The sequence below is a fragment of the Orcinus orca genome, chromosome 15 (assembly GCF_937001465.1).
Source record: "Orcinus orca chromosome 15, mOrcOrc1.1, whole genome shotgun sequence".
NCBI classification, from domain to species: domain Eukaryota; kingdom Metazoa; phylum Chordata; class Mammalia; order Artiodactyla; family Delphinidae; genus Orcinus; species Orcinus orca.
This window is the reverse complement of record NC_064573.1, coordinates 78,343,998-78,363,061: the sequence shown is the minus strand read 5'-3', so window position 1 is coordinate 78,363,061 and position 19,064 is coordinate 78,343,998. Positions and strand designations below refer to the sequence as shown.

The 19,064-nt window shown below is 43.2% G+C and overlaps 1 protein-coding gene across 1 annotated transcript in view; it reads left to right on the top strand.

Annotated features, from left to right (window-relative positions):
• The window catches only part of KSR2 (kinase suppressor of ras 2), a 402,167-nt gene that overhangs the window by 2,171 nt on the left and 380,932 nt on the right, over positions 1 to 19,064 (top strand). The window lies entirely within an intron of this gene.

Sequence of the window (19,064 nt, the reverse complement as noted above, 5' to 3'; positions counted from 1 at the left end):
ACTCTGAATCTCGGTGGGACCGTGCAAAAAGGGGTCAGCAGTTTTATCTTTGGCGTGTTGTAACATTCTCTCCAACAGAACTTGAGGGGGAGTTTGAAGCAATTTCGTGGGGGGGATGGGGGGTGGGTGCAAAGTTACTCAGAAAGAAGATGGCAGAAATTATTTCTTCCGAAGGCCGTCTGGTCAAAGGAAGAAGGTTTCGAGAGCTTTAGAAAATGCCTGGCGTCCACGTAATCACTGAGCATCCACGTTGTTCGAAACATCTCTAGGGTTCGACTCACATCCCTCCCTCCAACCGGCCCCGTGCTACGCACGGCTTGATTAAATTTGGGAACTCCCATTAGCTGGCACCTGCTGAGGGTGGTGGCCATGGGGCTGGGAGGAAAGGAAGGTGGTGGCGCGGGCGTGTGCAGAGCTGGGATGGCCACTAGTTTCCAGCCCGTGTGTTTCCAAGGCCTGAACTCTTTAATCCCTACTGAATCTTTTAGCCCTTGTGCCCCCATTCTAGCCTGGATGAGCATCTATCTCTGGTTCACTTTCAAGTCTTCCTTTTTCCTCCGTGGTTTTAAATTTGGCCGCATGTCAGCAGGCAGGAAGGTCACCAGTTTGAAAGTGGAGTTAGTGTGTGTGTGTGTGTGTGTGTGTGTGTGTGTGTGTGTGTGTGTGTGTTGAGTATGCTATTTGCTCCCCTAGAATGCATCTCTGTGTGCACCTGTCATCTGGGAAAATGATCGTCAGAAATGAAATAATGTAAGTATCAAGGGGTAGCAGAGGCGTGGGAATTCTGTGGGGAGGCACACAGGTATTTTCTTTCTCGGAGCTTTGGAGAGCCGTGTAGGCTAGGACTCCGCTGATGGAAGAAAAAGTGTGGGATGCCCTGGCCCAGCCTTCTGTCTCTGTCTGAGCAGTGCCCAAGAGAAGATTCTGTTCAGAATTGCATGTTGTAAATAAATAACCCAAAAGGGCCACCGGAGGTCTCTTCTGTTCCTCTGAGTCAGGAGTCCCAAATGCTAGTTTGTGTATTACTCTGTAAGTTTCTCCAGTTTTCTTTTCCTCTTTCCAGCATGCTTCATCCTCTGAGAGCTCCCTGGATCATGGTGATCGTTGTAGTGGGCCACGGATTCCATTGCTTCTTTTCTGCATAGTGGTTTTCTTTTTAAACTGGGGGATGTGGGCATTGGTATGGTGGGAAGTGACAGTTACTGGGAATGCATCTGTTGTTAGTTTCCTAATCCCAGTATGCCACAGAGTGTGCCCACGACTTTATCCATATTGCCCAAGAAAGGATCTTGAGCAGTTATGCCAGTTGAGGCTTCCTAGGCCTCTAGGGCTAGGGTGGGGCCTCTGGGGAGGGGCTCATGCCTTAGGGTCCAGACGAGTGCTGCCAAAGCTCTCATAGGTTTTGGATCCACAGTTGTTGTTGTTTTTAAACCCCAGCAGTTGTCAAACTTCATATATCAGAACCACCTGAGGGAGCTTATTAAAAATGCAGATTCTCAGCCTCTAATCCCAGAGATTCTAATTCTGTTGGGATTGGAGGGGGCCTAGGGATCTGCATTTAGCAAACAGTCCAGGTGTTTCTGATGCATGTTTTCATATTGACACTTTGAGAAAGACTAATCTAATAGGAGATAGAGGCCATATTTCAGCTATTTGATGATGACATCTCCCTGCTCACAAACCCTAAAGAAAGTAGTAAATTGAACAGACCATCCCTGGAAACCTTGCCTATAACCCCTGTGGAAACAAAAAACATCTGACATGGACTTAGTCTCCAAGAAGCGTACTTTCATGGTGAGGGAGACAAGGCTAATAATGTGTATGTGAGATAATGATAAAGTCCAAACAGTAATATGGGAGACAGCATGTGGGTCCGTTAGGAATGTGTTCAGCTGCGTGAAATGGAAAATCCACCCAGCGTGGTTAAGCAATTAATGGTTTATTTTTCTCATGTAGCAAGAAGTCTGGAGGTATGTAGCTGCTTGAGTTGGCTCAGTGAGTTAATAACATTGGGGCTGATGTCTTTGCGAATTCTCATGGCCTCTTCCTTATGGCCACAAGATGGCCCCTGAAGCTTTAACCATCACACCCAGGTTCAAGGTATGGAAGAGGAGGACCAGGTGAATAGGGAGGAATAAAGCCTTCATATCTCTGTTTGGTTTCCGCAGGACACCTCTGCCTTCCTACCCCTAAGGTGATGTTTCATTATGTCTTCTTTGCCAGAACTGGGTCAGATCACTTGTCCGAGCTGCAAGGCAGTGGGGATACCACCGTGACTGGTTTAGATAGTTGCAGTCCGTTTCCTGGTTTGACCTGTTGCTACTCCTTACAAAATCAGGGTTGTGCTAGCATGGAAGAAGGCATGAAGGGACATTGGGTGCACAGCCAGCAACGCTGGCCACAGTATGTTACCAGGAGGTACTTTGGCAGAGAAGAAAGGTCATGAGTTTTGGAGTTAGACCGATGTAGTTTGGCATTCTAGCTTTCCTACTTACTTTATCTTGGCCTAGTGATTTAAATTTTCTGACCCGTGGTTTCATTTTTGGCAAAATGGCAGTGAAGGAATAACATTACTTACCTCAGAGGTGGTGGTAAGGATGAAAAGAGGTGAGATTTTCAAGGGTCTAATGCTATCTGTAGCCCAGTGCCTGCAGGTGCTAAATAAATGATAGCTTCTTTGATGGTGATGATTAGCATTACATGGTGTAGAGTAGATGACACGGAAGGGAACAGCTCAGACTGGAGGGAGAGAAGAAGGAGCTTAAGCAGCATTTCCAAAGTATGTTCTGTGGAACCCTAGCATTATCACTCTTTCAACAAATACTGAAATCCTGGCACTGTACTAGATGCTGGTGGTCAGCAAGTATTCTGAAGGCAAAATAAATCCCATGGTTAACACATTTGGGAAAGGTTGAGGTAAGCAAAAGAGATAGGTATCTTGACTGCAGGACTTCTCAGAGCCTTTAATGTGCTGTATTTGTACATTGTGACTCCAAGAGAGGGTAGCGTCTGCGGTGTTTCCTTTTTCCAGAGATGTCTCTGGGACTTGATGTTCCATAGAATGCACCCAGGGAAACGTGATGAAGTGGTTAGGGAAGCATCCTTGACTGGGGAGCTGGGGACCCTGAGTGGAGTGAGGTATGGGGAGGGTTTAAATTGCAGCGTGTTGGGGGAGCTCTCTGGGCCAGAGCAACAAACCGGATGGAGGCATTCTCCTGCCTTCAAGGGGCAGCTGACAGACCGGCTGGCCCAGAATGGAGAGTACCTGGTAGAGTGTCATAGCAAACGAATTCAGGTTACAAACTCCTGGGGTGTAACTTAGGATCAGGAAGTCAGACAAACAAAGTTTCATCCCTTTGAGAGGGGAGATAGAAATCTTCAAAGGTTTTGGAGTGAGTACAATTAAAAAGTTGTTTCAAGGTTAGTCTGATGGCAGCCTGCAGCAGGGACCAGCAAACCTTTTCTGTAACGGGGCAGATAGTAAATCGTTGAGGCTTTGTAGGCCGTGTGGTTTCCATCACAACCACTCAGCTCTGCTGTTGTAGCCTGAAGCAGCCACGGACAACCCAGAAATAAATGTTTTCTAATAAAACTTCATTTAGGGTCCCTGAAATCTGAATTTGATATAATTTTCACATGTCACGAAATAGTATTTTCCTTCTAATTTGTTTTTTACATTTAAAAATGTAAAAACTATTCTTTGGTTTCGGGCCTTAAAAAAACAGGTGGTGGGTCAGACTTGGCCCGTGGGCTGTAGTTTGCTGATCCCTGATTTATAGGGTGAGAAATGAACCTGGAGGCACAGAGGCCATCTGAAAGGTGAGTGAGTGGCACTAGGGCTGGTGGGCACTGGCCACGTGCAGCTGGTACTGAGTTGGGTTCTATTTCGGTTAAGTTACAAGTGGAGGTAAATATCAGGGATTGGGTTGGGGGATGGCTAAGTAACAGAATCTCCTATACAGCGAGGGTGTTCTAGCCGTCACATATCTATTATTTGTTCTTTATCTGTTCCATCGCAATGACTGATTATGGTTTGAGAGACCATACCTAGACTTAATTTAAGTTTGGGAAACTGGACCTCAGACAATAACGCATTATTTTCAGTGATGCTGTGGGTTGGGATTGGCTGGGCAGTTCTTTGGCTCGTCTTGCAGACCAGTAGTTCTGGTCATCTGGCAGCCCCGCTGAGGCTGAATGGTCCAAGATGGCCCTATTCATGTGGCTGGTGGTCGGCTAGTGATTGGTTCAGGCACCTCAGTTCTCTTCCACATAGCCTCTCCAGCAGGACAGCCCAGATTTCTTTCTTTCTTTCTTCCTTCCTTCCTCTCTTTCTCCCTCCCTCCCTCCCTTCCTTCCTTCCTTTCTCTCTCTCTCTTTCTTCCTCCCTCCCTCCCTCCCCTCTTTTCTTTCTTTCTTTTTTCTTTCTTTCTTTCTCTTTCTTTCTTTCTTTCTTTCTTTCTTTCTTTCTTTCTTTCTTTTTCTTTCTTTTCTTTTCTCCCTTCCTTCCTTCCTCTCTCCCTCCCTCCCTCCTTCCCTCCCTCCTTCCTTCCTCTCTTTCTCCCTCCCTCCCTCCCTTCCTTCCTTCCTTTCTCTCTCTCTCTTCCTCCCTCCCTCCCCTCTTTTCTTTCTTTCTTTTTCTTTCTTTCTTTTCTTTCTTTCTTTCTTTCTTTTCTTTTCTTTTCTCCCTTCCTTCCTTCCTCTCTCCCTCCCTCCCTCCTTCCCTCCCTCCCTTCCTTCCTTCCTTTCTCTCTCTTTCTTCCTCCCTCCCTCCCATCCTTTCTTTCTTTCTCTTTCTCTCTTTCTCTCTTTCTTTCTTTCTTTCTTTCTTTCTTTCACTCTCTCTCTCCCTCTTTCTTTCTCTCTCTCTCTCTCTCCTGTCTCTTTCTTTCTTTCACTGAACTACAGTTTATTTACAGTGTCCAGATTTCTTACATGGTGGCAGCAGCAGTGTTCCAAGAAGGCAAGCTCCAATTCATAGCCTGTCTTAAGCCTCTGCTTCTGTAACTTTTGCTAATGTCCCACTGGCCAAAGCAAATTATGTGGTTGAGCCCATCGTCAATGTGGGACTTAGTATCCAAGGGTATGGATTCCAGCAGGTGTGGTTCATTGGGGGCCAGTGAACAATCTAATATAACTGAATCACAGCTATGGAAAAAATCCAGAATAACGCCAAAAGAGCATGGGAAAGAGAGGAAGGGGCGTGGGATGATCAGCAAAGGCCCCCTTGGGGAGGTTTTACTGACCTGAGGAAGCAAGCCATGAACTATCTGGGGAATGCGCAAGTCAGAGGGAACAGCAGGTGCAAAGTTCTTGGATGGGACTGCGTTCTACATGTTTTGAGAACAGCAAGGAGACCACTGTGTTTGGCGCAGGGTAAGCGGGGAAGGGGTGAGGGGCGCAAGTGGGAGGCAGATGCAGGGCCCCAGTCATAGACGGCTTGGCTGAGATAGTCGCACTTTGTTCTAACTATGCAAAGGGTGGGGGACTGACTTATTTAAAAGCTCCTTTTGATTGCTGCAGGGAAAGTAGACTATAGGGGAGAAGAATGGGAGCACGAAGACAAATTGGGAGGTTAGTATGGGAGTCAAAGCCGGGAATGACTGCTTTTATTTTTTTTTTTTTGCGATACGCGGGCCTCTCACTGCTGCGGCCTCTCCCGTTGCGGAGCACAGGCTCCAGACGCGCAGGCTCAGCGGCCATGGCTCATGGGCCCAGCCACTCTGCGGCATGTGGGATCTTCCCGGACCAGGGCACGAACCCGTGTCCCCTGCATCGGCAGGCGGACTCTCAACCACTGCGCCACCAGGGAAGCCCGGAATGACTGCTTTTGACGCGAGTGATGGTGGGGAGATGGAGCAAGTGGCCGGTCGCAGACGGTCACGTGCATGGGAGGTGCGTGTGAATCGGATGTCGGGGGTGAAGGAAAATAAAGAACCGAGGATTATTCCTACGTGTTTGGCAGAAGAACTAAGTGAATGGCGGTGTCATTATCTGAAGTGTGAAGACCGGGGGTGGATTAGGTTGGGCTTGACAATGAAGTCCTGTTCAGACATTTACGTTTGTGAAGTAGACAGTTGGGTATGTGAGCCTGGAGATTTGAGGAAGGCTAGAGATATGAGGTTCACTTAACATGTCAGGAACATCTTTTCATCTTATTAAATAGTATTTTTAATGGCTGCATAGTGTTACATGGCTGTTGCGTAATTTATCTAACTTATTTAATTCTGTCAGATGTGTATGTTTATCATGTTCCATTATTATAAATAATACTGTAGTAGACATCCTTGTGGCTTGTAGTCATCCTTGCCTTCGATTCCTAGAAGTGAAATGTTGCTGGATCCAAGGATATGCAAAGTTTCCAGACTTTTGATAGGTTTTGCCAAATTACCTTTCACCCGCAGTGTGGGAAAGGGCCCGTTTTTCCCTATCCTCAGTCTGGATTTATGTTTTGTTTTATTTTTTGGTTGCCTGTGCTTTGATGACCAAGAGCTCTGGGTTAAGGAGGCAGTTGTCTTAGGCCCAAATCTCGTCTTTCCTGTTTGCACTTGGGAAGGACCTGGGAACCTGCGTTGGTGAGAGCAGCACATGGTTTTCCATGCACAGCACCCAGCCTGCAGCGACCCAGCCTCTGCCTTGTTCTCATAGAGACATGGGTGGGACGTGGTCTCAAACTTCTGAGTCAGTGGCAAGAGTTACTTCTGAAGGGTTCTCTACCCCCTCTGGGGTTTTAGGGTGGGTTCTACTAGGGAGCTCTTATCCTTCTTCCAATGGGCAGGAAACTGAGGACTCTTCCTTGTCTCCCTGAGGACGGGTCATTTTCTGGGCTCCCCTCTCCACCCCCCTCACCAGACTCTACCTTTTGGGACCTCCCTTCCCCCTTGCTGCTCTGGAGCTGGGGAATGGAAGGTGTTCCGAAGCTGAGGAAGCCGAGGGGGACACGGCAACTGAGAGGGAGGATGGAGAAGCTGAAGGGTGGGGAGGGAAAAGGGACAACAGTGGGAGAAAAGCCAGAGTGTAGCGTGATTTTCTTGGGCAGGGTTTCTATGACCCTTGGAATGTCTCTCCAGTGGGGAGTGACCGTAACTGTAGTTGTTCCTGTTTTACAAGCCAGTGGACTGAGGTTTAGAGTCACTGATCTGACCCAAACTGCAAATTCAGGCAGCCACGTTTCCAGGAAGAGGTTGACTGCTCCTCCCTGGAGTCCCCAGAGGTGGCCTGGCCTGGAAGAAAAGAAAGCAAAGATGAGAGCAAATAGAGGCGAAGGAGGAAGCATAGGTGATAAGGGCAGTGTGGTCAGAGGTGAGAGCTGTGGGATTAATGAGAATCCTAATGATGGAATACTCTGTCACTCATGTGCTCTCATTGGTGACCATGCCAGATGATGACTGAAGAGAAATGCAGAACTGATGGAGACACAGTAGGGCATCTACAGAGACAAGGAAAGATGAGAAAAAGAGAGGGAGACATTTTATTTTTTTTATTATTATTTTTTAAAAAGTCTTATTTATTTAATTTTGGCTGTGCTGGGTCTTAGTTGCAGCATGCACGTGGGATCTAGTTCCCCGACCAGGGATCAAACACCGGGCCCCTTGCATTGGGAGCGCGGAGTCTTATCCACTGGACCACCAGCCAGGGAAGTCCCCAGAGGGAGGGATTTTAGACCTGAGAGGTCCAGTATGCCAGCCACTTGCCACATTGACTATTAATCAGTTGAAATGTGGCAAGCTCTAATTGAACTGTGCTATTATTATAAGATACCCGCCAGATCCCAAGCTCTTAGAAAGAATAGAATGCGAAATATCTCATTGGTATTCTTTTACATTGACAACTTGTTGAAATGATGCTATTTTAGATATATTGGGTTAAATAAACTAGGTTAAAATTGATTTCACCTGTATCTTATTTTGTCCCCGAGGTTATTAGAACATTTTAAATGACACAGGCAGCTCACTGTATATTTCACTTGGTCAGCGCTGCTCTTGAGCATCGAGGTGATTTCTGTGTTTTGCCATAATGGAAATCTTGTTCTTGATAAAGACTGAGAGCACGGGCCCCCTGGAGTTTCTAGGCAGCCATCGATTAAAGCTGTGGATGCGTTCCAAAGATGGATGTCTTCGATTTCCCTGGACCAGGAAAAAAATGAGATGAAGACTCAGAAATAATAACATAATTGAGTCCCTGGAAATTTGGGTGGGCGCTCGAAGCAGTAGAGCCAAGTAGTTGGGAGGGTGTGGGCTACACAGTAAGACTGCTTGGATCCCAGTCTGAATTCAGGATCTACTAGCTATGTAACCCTGGGCAAATGAGCTCTCCTTCCTGAGCCTCAGTTTCCTTGCTTATAAAATTGGGACAGTGTTTTACATGGGGTTGTTACGGTGATTCAATGGAATCATGCATTAAAAAGCTGAGCAAAGTCCCTGGCACATAGCAAATGCTTAATAATTGTTAGCTTTGGCGGTTTTGATGATCATACTCTCTGTAGCTTGTCATAGGGAGGTTAGGGTGCTTCAGCCCTGAGGTGGTGGGTGGGGTGTTTCAGCCATCCAGGGAGGTACCAGTTCATTTATTCGGTCATTGTTAACTGAGCCCCCAGCGTGTGAGAAGCAGGGAGAAGACAGCAAGACGTGAGAAGGCGAAGCCCATGGAGGCCTTCTATGGGATAATGGCACACCTGCTGGGCCGCAGGTGACATAAGCGAACAAGATTCTCATACCAGGTGTGCATCTTCGAACTGCTCACAGATGACTCACTTCCCATCAGTGCCTGGCAGACTTTAGTCTTTAAACCATTTGCTCGTCATAAACTCCAAGTTGGATAACAAAATGCCAGTTATGGGGTTGGGCCTTACAACTCCTGAACTTGTCTCAAGCTTGTGCGGTAAGGAGAAGAGTCAGAAGCTGTGATATCCAAGTGCTTCAGAGGACCCTGAGAGGTTGCGTAGGCCCCCTCCTGCCCCGGGTCCAGAGTCGGCTTTGCGATTTGGGGTGAGCGCTACTTCACAAAGCAGCCTTTTAAGAACTGCATTTTTTTTTTATTGTGGTAAAATATATATAACATGAAATTTACCATTTTAACTATTTTTAAATGAGCAATTCAGTGGCGTTAAGGACTTTCACGGTGTTGTGCAACCATCATCACTATCCAACTGCAGAACTTTTTCATCACCCCAAATAGAAATCCTGTACCCATTAAACAGTATCTCCCCCTGCCCCCAGCCACATGGTGACCTCTATTCTGTGTTCTGTCTCTGTGAATCTGACTCTTCTAGGCACTGCCTCACGTAAGCTGAATCGTACACTATGTGTCTTTGGTGTCTGCCTCCTTTCACGTAGCACAGTGTTTCTGAGGTTCATCCATGTTGTAGCAGGTATCAGTGTTTCATTCCTTTTTATGGCTGAATAATATTCCATTGTATTGACAGACCATGTTTTGTTTATCCATCCTGTGTTGATAGACACTTGAGTTGCTTTCATCTTTTGACTACTGCGAATAATGCTGCTATGAACATTATTGTACAAGTACCTGTTTGATTCCCTGCTTTGAATTCTTTGGGGTTATGTATCTAGGAGTGGAATTGCTGGGTCATATGGTAATTCTATACTTAATTTTTTGAGAAACCTTCATACTGTTTTCCACAGTGGCTACACCATTTTATATTTCCACCAGCAATGCACAAGGTTTCCAATTTCTCTACATCCTTGGCAATACCTACTCTTTTCTGGTTTTTTGACTATAGCCATCCTAGTGGGTATGAAGTGGTATCTCATTGTGGTTTTGATTCACATTTCCCTAATGACTAATGATGGTAGGCATCTTTTCATGTGCTGATTGGCCATTTGTATATCCCCTTTAGAGAAATGTCTATTCAAGTCCTTTCATAAGTCAGCCTTTTGATGTGGGTGAGTTATAAAGGTGAGAATTATCCTCTTTCTGTTGGCTTGGATCTGCTCTCTGATGTCTTTTATCCTTTGGTTCTACTCTTTGGAGGAGAGCGAATAAGGCCAGTCCTTCCTTTGGCTGACAAAAGTCTCAAGTAGAGTTTGCATTTAGATCTGGAACCTACCAAGTAGAGACGAGAGATAGCCATGTCCACAGATTCCTGACAAGTCTCCAACCCAAATTTTGCAGCCGCTGTCTCCCTGCTTTGTCCTGTCTGAGTTCCATTCTTATAGAATTTTGGATTCTGGGGTCTCTGGCGATGATAAATTTCCCTTTGTCTGTGCACCAATCCTACCCAGAGTATCATGCCCATCAGAAATAGTCATGAATGTGTCTCTTTGTGCCCATCCACAAAGGCCCTGCGATGGTGCCTTGGGTAGGGTTGGGTGGCATGCACTTGAGCAATGAGGTTAATAGACAGGTATAAAAAAGAACCCATCAAGTGGGGCATCCAGGGGCTTCATTTTTATTAGGTAGGAGGTAGAGCAAGGTTAGATGCCACTTTTTGTAGTTTTATGCTTATCTGACTTGGAGAAACAGTGCTTTGTGATAAACCCAAAAAACAATATTATCCTTTTAATATGTTGCTATACTATTATTTTAATATGTTGCTGGATTTGATTTGTTAGAATTTTGTTGAGGATTTTTGTATCTGTTCATGAGGGATATTGTCTGTGGTTTCCTTTTTCATGCCATCTTTGTTTAGTTTAAGTATCAGGGTAATACTGGCCTTATAAAACGAGTTTGGAATTGTTTCCTCTACTTCTGCTTTCTGGAAGAGACTGTGTAGAATTGGTGTTACTTCATCTTTAAATGCTGATAGAATTCCCCAGTGAAACTATCTGGACTAGAGATTTATTTTAATTTAATTTAATTTTTTTGCAGAAGGTTTTAAACTACAACTTCAATTTCTTTAATTTATTCTTGGGTGAATTTTAGGACTTTGTGGCTTTCAAGGAATTGGTACATTTTATCTAAATTGTTCAATTTACATACGGAGAGTTGCTCATAGTATCGCCTTATTATCCTTTTGTGTCTGTGGGGTGTGTAGTAGTGTCACCTCTTTCATTCCTGATGCTGGTAATGTACATTCTTTCTCCTTTATTCTGTGTTAGTCTGGCTAGAGGTTTATCAATTTTAGCCATATTTTCAGAGAACTAATTTTTAGCTTCATTTATTTTCTCTATTTTTCTGTTTTAACTTTTACTAATTTTTGTTCTTCTTATTATTTCTTTTCTCCTGCTGGCTCTGGGTTGATTTTGCTCTTCTTTTTTCTATTTTCTTGAGGTGGATGCTTAGACTGTTGATTTGAGACCTTTCTCCTTTTCTAATACAAATATTTGTTGCTGTAAATTTCCCTTGAAGGATTACTTTAACTGCATCCCACAAATTTTGTTATATTATATTTTTATTTCCCTTGCATATATTCATCAAATTAAATGATATTTGATGTCATTTAGTTTCCAAGTATTGGGGATATTTCCTGTTATCTTTGACTAACAGTTTAATTCAATAATGTCAGTGAACATATTTTATATTATTTTACTTCTTTTAAAATGTTTAAGGTTTACTTTATCACTTAGACCATATTCTCTCTTGGTGAATGTAGCAGGTATACTTGAAAAGAATGTGAATTCTGCACTTGATGGGTGCAGTGTTGTATAAATGTCAATTAGATCCAGTTGATCGATAGTGTTAAGTCCTCTATATCCTTGCTGATTTGCTCTCAAGTTTTATTGATTACACAGAGGGGAGCGTTGTCCATTTCTCCTTGTAGTTCCATCACTTTTTGCTTTCATGTATCTTGAGCTGTTTTGTTAAGTGTATATGCATTTGGGATGGTTGTTTTCTTGGCGACTTCACCCTTCATCATTATGTAAAGTTACTATTTATCCCTGGTAATTTTCCTTGCTCTGAAAACTATTTTCTTTGATATTAATATAGCCACCCCAGCGTTTCTTTTTTTAGGTTTTTAAAAGTTGAGGTAAAATTCACATAACATAAAATTCACCATTTAAACTCTTTTGAAGTATACAACTGAATGCTTTTTAATATATGTGCAATGTTGTGCAACCATTTCCCCTATCTAATTTTAGAACATTTCCATTACCACACATGCAAAAACAAAACAAAACAAAACAAAAACCCCCCAACAACCAAAAAACCAAAACTAAACCTTGTACCTATTAGCAGTCAATTTCAGTGTTCCTGTCCTCCATCCCCTGGCAACCATTAATCTATTTTCTGTTGCTATGGTTTTTCCTAGTCTGGGTATTTCATATAAATGAAATCATACAGTATGTGGCCTTTTATGTGTGGCCTCTCTCACTTAACATAAGGTCTTCAAGGTCCATCCATGGTGTAACATGTATCAATAATTCATTCCTTTTTATGGCTGAATAATATTCCATCATATGGATAAACCCATTTTGTTTATCCATCCGTCAGTGGACATTTGTGTTGTTTCCACCTTGTGGCTATTTGTGAATAGTGCTGCCATGATCATTTGTTTGGTTAAGAGGATGGGGGCATTTGGGGAGGAAACTGTTTTGCTTCTGGTAAAAACTAAAGAAACGTGTCCCCAGGTTCAGGCTGCCATGCAGTTAGGAACTCTAGAGCTGGAAGTTCCTTCCACACCCTTTGTGGTTGTATGTGATGGTCTCTGTGACATTTCCCTGGAGCTCTTGCAGGTACTTGGTTGGCTCTTCAGGTTACACATGCCAGGTGATGAATCGTTCACACTGACTTCAGAAATGGAACTCATTAAATAAAATAGTCATTTAAAAGACATTTATAGCCATTAAAGCGAAGCATATTCACTCTAGAAAAAAATAGAATATGCATTTAATCAAAAAGAAAAATGAACACACTTATAATCCCACCACCCACAGATCAACATTGTTAACATCTTGTTATAGAGTCTTATAGGTTTTTCTGCATGCAAACATGTACTTTCATATGACTTTTAAGAACAACTATATTTTATTTATTTCATAGTCTCCTCTTATTTGTTTCTTTTTCCTCTTAAAATTTGACTTAAGACATGAATGTCTTTCCCTGCCAAAACCATTTTTTAAATAGCATTTCAAATGGCTGGTAACACTCCAGCATAAAGATGTAGCATAATTGAGTTAAACAACCCCCTTTAGTGAGTTAGATTATTTCTGGTTTTTTGCTCTCATAAACACAGCCTTAGTGACTACTTTTGAAATGAAGTCTTTGTAAAGCATTCTTATTTGTTTCCTTAAGAAATATACCTAGAAGTAGAATTACTGCGTGCTTGTAAAGCTTTTTCTCACATATGGCCAAATGGTCCTTTAGGAAGAGTGTACCCGTTTATAACCCTCTCAGACTTTACGAGAGCAGAGTTTGTGGCTTTGCATCTTCAGGAATGACAACTGTGAGAGGTAAATGTTTCCAGCAAATCTGTGACTTAATAAAAAATATGTAAAGTCACTTTACTAGCGAATCCACTTGTGATGAGCTAAGAAACTTGGGGCAGGCTTGGTTTTTAAAAATACATACTTTCAGTTGAAATAAATACAGAGTTAGAATCGTGTCAATGACAAGGAAGCCTAATTTAAGATGAAATTTTTGTGAAGTGACATCAGAAAGTGATGTGAGTTTTACAGATGAGGCTGTGTGATTTCCAGGGATCACACAGTCAGTTGTTTTCTGGGACCAGGCAGGGAACCCACAGAAGAAAAATAGGCCAGGGGCCGGATACTTAGGAGGAGACATAAGGGTCATGGTGAACTGGAGAGCATATGTCACGTCTACAGATGTCAATGTTGCCAATGGGTCGTATGTAAGCCTCATTTTATCATGGAATTTCCATTTTCTAGCAGAACTCAGAAATCAAAACTATAAGTAAAAAGCAGACATTGACTCATTATTATCTGATTAAGAACCTCACTATTCTTTCCCTTAATATGTTTAAACAATGTTGGATAAGGAAAAGGAAGGTACAGATAATCAATGCTATTGAAGTAATGTCTCACTGCTGTTTCAAATTGTTTTTTCTAATCCTACCCATCCATAAGTTGAAAAAATTGAGGTTGTATTGTTTAGTCTGGAGAAGATGGGGTAACCAACTACTTATTGATTTTATGACCTTTGCTTATTGGGAGGCTGTTCTCAATCACCAGTGAGGGCAAAGTTAGAGATATGACTGGGACTAGACAATCACACACACACACACACACACACACACACACACACGCACACTTCAAACCTATACAAAGGTAGGGAGAATAGCATAATGGACCCTTATGTACCCATCATAAAAATTCAACAAGTATCAAATTATGGCCAATCTTCTCCCCCTACCCCATCCTCCCTGGATTATTTTGAAGCAATTCCTAAGACATTGTAACATTTCATCCTCAAATATTTCAAATGTATATTTCTGTTAAATACAAAGTACTCTGTTTTAAGCATAACCAGACTCCTAATATCACACCAATAATTCCTTAGATATTTCTCTAAACAACAAATCAAAGTATTTATACACAAAAGAGAGCTGTACTTCTCAAAGCAGCCATGGTAGAATGCATCTGTCTGTCCCAGCTCTGCTGGCGTTACTTAAGACATTCTTGAAAACCATCTTCAGAGTCACCTTACAAGACTCTTTATTTTTTTCTTGACTCTAAATGGTGGCTCTCAAGATGGAAGGCTACCATCTTGACTTGGCTTGACCCACTCCTGATGACTTTTGTCCCTTTAAAGCAAATAAATAGGCACTCAAAGAACAAGCCGTGTTGCCATTGAAGATTCTCCTGACAGCATTCTGGGCACCGTGTCTGGGAGGAAACTCAAGAAGAGTCATAGCTTTGATGTTAGGATAAGCCTTCAGCCATTTCCAATGTCTACCCTGAAAGGGGACCTGGTTGATTAGCTTCCACATTCATTCACTCATTCATTCATTCCACTTTGTGTTAAATGCATTAGACATACAAAGGAGACTGGAACAACGTCTTGCCCATATGGGGCTTAAGATGTATAAATATGTACAGCACATAAGGTACTGTTCTAGGTACTGGGACCTGGAATATACTGCCTCATGGATCTAGTGATATGATATTAAAGCTAAGACCTGAAGGACAATGGAGTTATCTTGAGTTGAGGAAAGGCTGTTCCAGGCAGAGGGACAGTATGTGCAAAGGCCTAGAGGTAGAAGACAGCCTGGGTCTTCTGAGGGACCAGATGGAGCCCAACATGGCTGGAGTACCGAGTGCTTCAGGCCCATTTGAAGGCAAGGGGATGGGGCAGCACTTTTTCCTTTCTCTAAACTGGGCTCCTTTGCATCTTCTTCCTGCCTCATCTCCTCCTCATTATAGAAAAATGAGGCAGTCTCATTTGCCAAATTGAATAAAACTCTCTATGATCACCATTTCTCAAGTACAATTTGAAAGCATAACATGAGTTTTTTCGTCCCCTAAGGTGGAGGCATGTTCTTTAACTCCATAACAAACACAAGCCATCCCATAATAATAACAGATGGGCAAGGTCTTGAGAAGGGTGGGCTGGAGGGAGGGAAAATAAAGCCAGGAGAGAAAGAGGTGGTGAAATGGAAATATGTTTTCAATCCCATGCTTTGTGGTTTATTATTAACAGCAGTGCAGAAAATGTCTCCACAGAATTATAAAAAGTTCATTAGTAGCATGCTACAGGTCCGAGAAGCTGGTCATTGATCAGATTAACGATAATGAGAGCAGTCTTATATTAACTCAGATTAAGAGGAGGACTCTTCCCCCTACTATTCAGTCATACATGTATAATCACATTTCCTCACAGCCAGTCGCCCTTAGTTTTCTGCTAAGATGGGAACTAGGGTCTTTGCAAAGGTAGAACCAGGACGGCAGAGGGTAGGCTGAACCCAGATGCCACCTTGAACCTTGGGTCTGATGGAGGAAGAGTCTCTGGACCCTCCCCTGTGCTCCAGCTTTTGACTAATCTCCCAGAGGCTGCCCTTCTATTTTTCGGACCTGTTTCCTTCCTCCTGGGCCTGTGTTATCCCAACTCATGATTTCCTAGTGTTGAGCCCATACAACATGCCATGCGACGTTCTAGGTGCTAGGGATACATCTGGGTGTAAAACAGGCAAAGAGCCCTGATGTTGGGTAGCTCACATTCTAGTTGGTGGAGACATACAATAAATAAACATGAAGGAAAGGAAAAGGTGACATTTGGAAAAGGTCATGGAAAAGGTGACATTTGACCAAAGACTTTCCTACATGGAAAAGGTGACATTTGACCAAAGACTTAAAGGAAACAAGGGAGCCATCCATGAATCTGTCTGGGGCAGGGGAAGAGCACTTAGAGTGAGGCAACAGCTCATGCAAAGGCCCTGAAGCCTTGGAGGAAGCTTGTGTGACTGGAGTGGAGTGTTGAGGGTAAGGTCAGAGCAGCAGAGTGGGACCAGATCAGTAGGGTCTTTTAGACCAGTGTAAAGATTTTTTACTAAGTGCAGTGAGGTGCACTGGAGGATTTTGAGCAGAGGAGTAACATGATCTGACTTGAGTTTTAATAGCATCCTTCTAACTAATAGACTGTAGGGGGCAAGAGTAGAAGCAGGTAGATGAGTTAGAAGACTATCATGGAGAGAGACGATGGTGGCTCACCCCAGGCTGGTGAGCCGTGGTTGGATTTTGGATATATTTAGAAATTACAGCAAATAGGATTTCCAGATATTTTTGACCCTTCCTGTTGATTGATGTAAAAAATGATGACGTTTACTGGTTGCGTTAACCCGAACTCTTTTGGTCGCAAGTGACAGAAACGTACCTCAAATTGCTTATGCAAAAATTGGGAGCTCTTTGGCTTATGTAACTGAGAAGTCTATGGGTCATTATTAGCTTCAGCCTGGCTGGATCCAGATACTTAAAGAATATAGGCAAGGGCCTCTATCTCCACCTCTCAGCTCTGCTTTCTTTCTCTGTTGCTTTCATCCAGTCTTTCTATCACTTTTAGCTACTATGGAGGAAGAGCCTCCTTATTCCCCAGGAGCTGCAACAAATGTCTGGGGTATCCTTTTCACTGGTCAGGCTTGATTCATTTCTGTACTCCTCCTCTCTACAGGAGGGCACAGCATTCTCAGAGATCGATCCTGGAACCAGGGCGGAAGGTCAGTTCTTCCCAAGCTTCATGGACCAAGCAGGGGTGTTCTAACCAAAAGCTTGGATGGAGGGAACACTAGATTCTGTTGTCCCAATCCTTAATCCAGAATTCCAGCAGATGTAGGACATTCTGAGGAGGATATAAGGAGCAAAAGGGTAAAACATACCCTGGGAATGTCGAGATGCTCATAGTGGGGTGTTTCAGAGATTTTTTAACTCAGTGTTCACAGAATCAGTGGATTTACCTGAGAGCCTTACTCTGTGAGTCTACTCTGGGACCAAGACACTTTGCTTCCAGTGTGTTCTCATGACTGGCCTCCCTTTCAAGGTGGGCCATATATCTCTCATGGGACAACGAGTAGATGGAGAGCTAGAACACAAGGTATGGGTCCCAGCTCCGCCACCCTCTTGCTGCTGGTTTGGGCAAATTACATAACTTTACTGAGCCACAGAGGATATTGGCAGGATCAAAGGACAGACACTTTTTAAAGCACTTGGGGGAAATTCCCTAGTGGTCCAGTGGTTAGGACTCTGAGCTTCCACTGCAGGGGGCGCGAGTTCAGTCCCTGGTCAGGGAACTAAGATCCTGCATGCCATGCAGCATAAATAAATAAATAAATAAATAAATAAATAAAATAAAGCGCTTGGGAAACTGGACCCACAAGTCAGGGCCTTGGCTGTATTGTTTTGTGTTTGCTGATCATGGGGTTGCCAGATAACATATAGGATGCTCAGTTAAACTTGCATTTTATATAGATAATGAATACTTTTCTGGTATAAGTATGCCCAAATATTGTATAGGACATACTTACAAAACTTATCATTGTTTATCTGACATTCAGATTTAGCTGAATATTCTTTTATTTGCTAAACCTGACAGTGCTGGGTGATCATGACAAGGGAAACGTGTTATTCTTACTGATTGCTCATGACTATCTCCTGACAAGCAATTCATGTGAGGACCAGGAACATTCTCTAAACTGTAGATATCACTAGTGTTTTCAGATTGGACATGAATGAACTTTTTGTTCTCTTTTTGGACTATGGGTTTATTGCTAAGTTTGAATTCTTGAATTTGACTATGTCAAATTCATGTATGTCCATCCTATAATACCACATTTTGAAATTCTCATTTTAAGATAAGTTTAAGTTTTGGGTAACTGTGTTGGCTCTTCCAGTTATGAGCCATAACCGTGGGCTTAATCTTCTCTGTGTCTCAGTTTTCCCATCTGTACAAATAGGAAGATGACAGTACTTACCTCATAATGTTGTTATGAGGATTGGCTAATATATGCAAAACGTTTAGCTCAGTGTCTAGCACATAACAAGAGCTCACTAAGTGTTAGCTGCTGCAGTTATGGCAAATCTCTAGAAATTAATCTGGCTGGTCCAGAATAATTTGTGTTTGGTTTTCCAAATTAACTTCTCAGCTCCATGTGGAAAATTTGGGGTTGAATTGTCCTTATGGCTCGGGCTTCATGCTTACCAGATCAAACCCTTGAAGCAGAATAACAAGGTGCAGTTTTGAACTTGACATATACGGGCAGCTATGAGCTCCAAACTGGGGGAAGGGGGAGAAATGGGGAGGGAGAACTAGCAGTGATTTGGACTGTTGTTCCTAGGCTTGGTGGGCATGATTTTGGCAGTCTTAGCTCAAGGTTTTGCCCCAAATTCAAGCAGGCATGCCCTGTTTAGCAGGGGGGTTGGGTGTAGGAGCATGACTTGGATCCAGGCCATGGAGATGTGCTCCTTTTTGAGTCATTTTCTGCAGCTCCTGTTTCTAACTATTTCTGTCCATTCCTCACCTGCAAACCCTGGGCAAATGCTGGGGTTGAGTACAGATGAGCTCCTGGTCATCAGAAGTGTTTGAGGGCTGCCCAAGATCAGGGTCTGGACAGGGCCCGCCCAAGGTTCATGCTGTGTGTTATGCATGCTTCTTTCTCCTCAGGATTATTTAACATGGAAATGTTTTCAAGCTTGGTGTTTTTATCCAAATGCCGTTGTGAG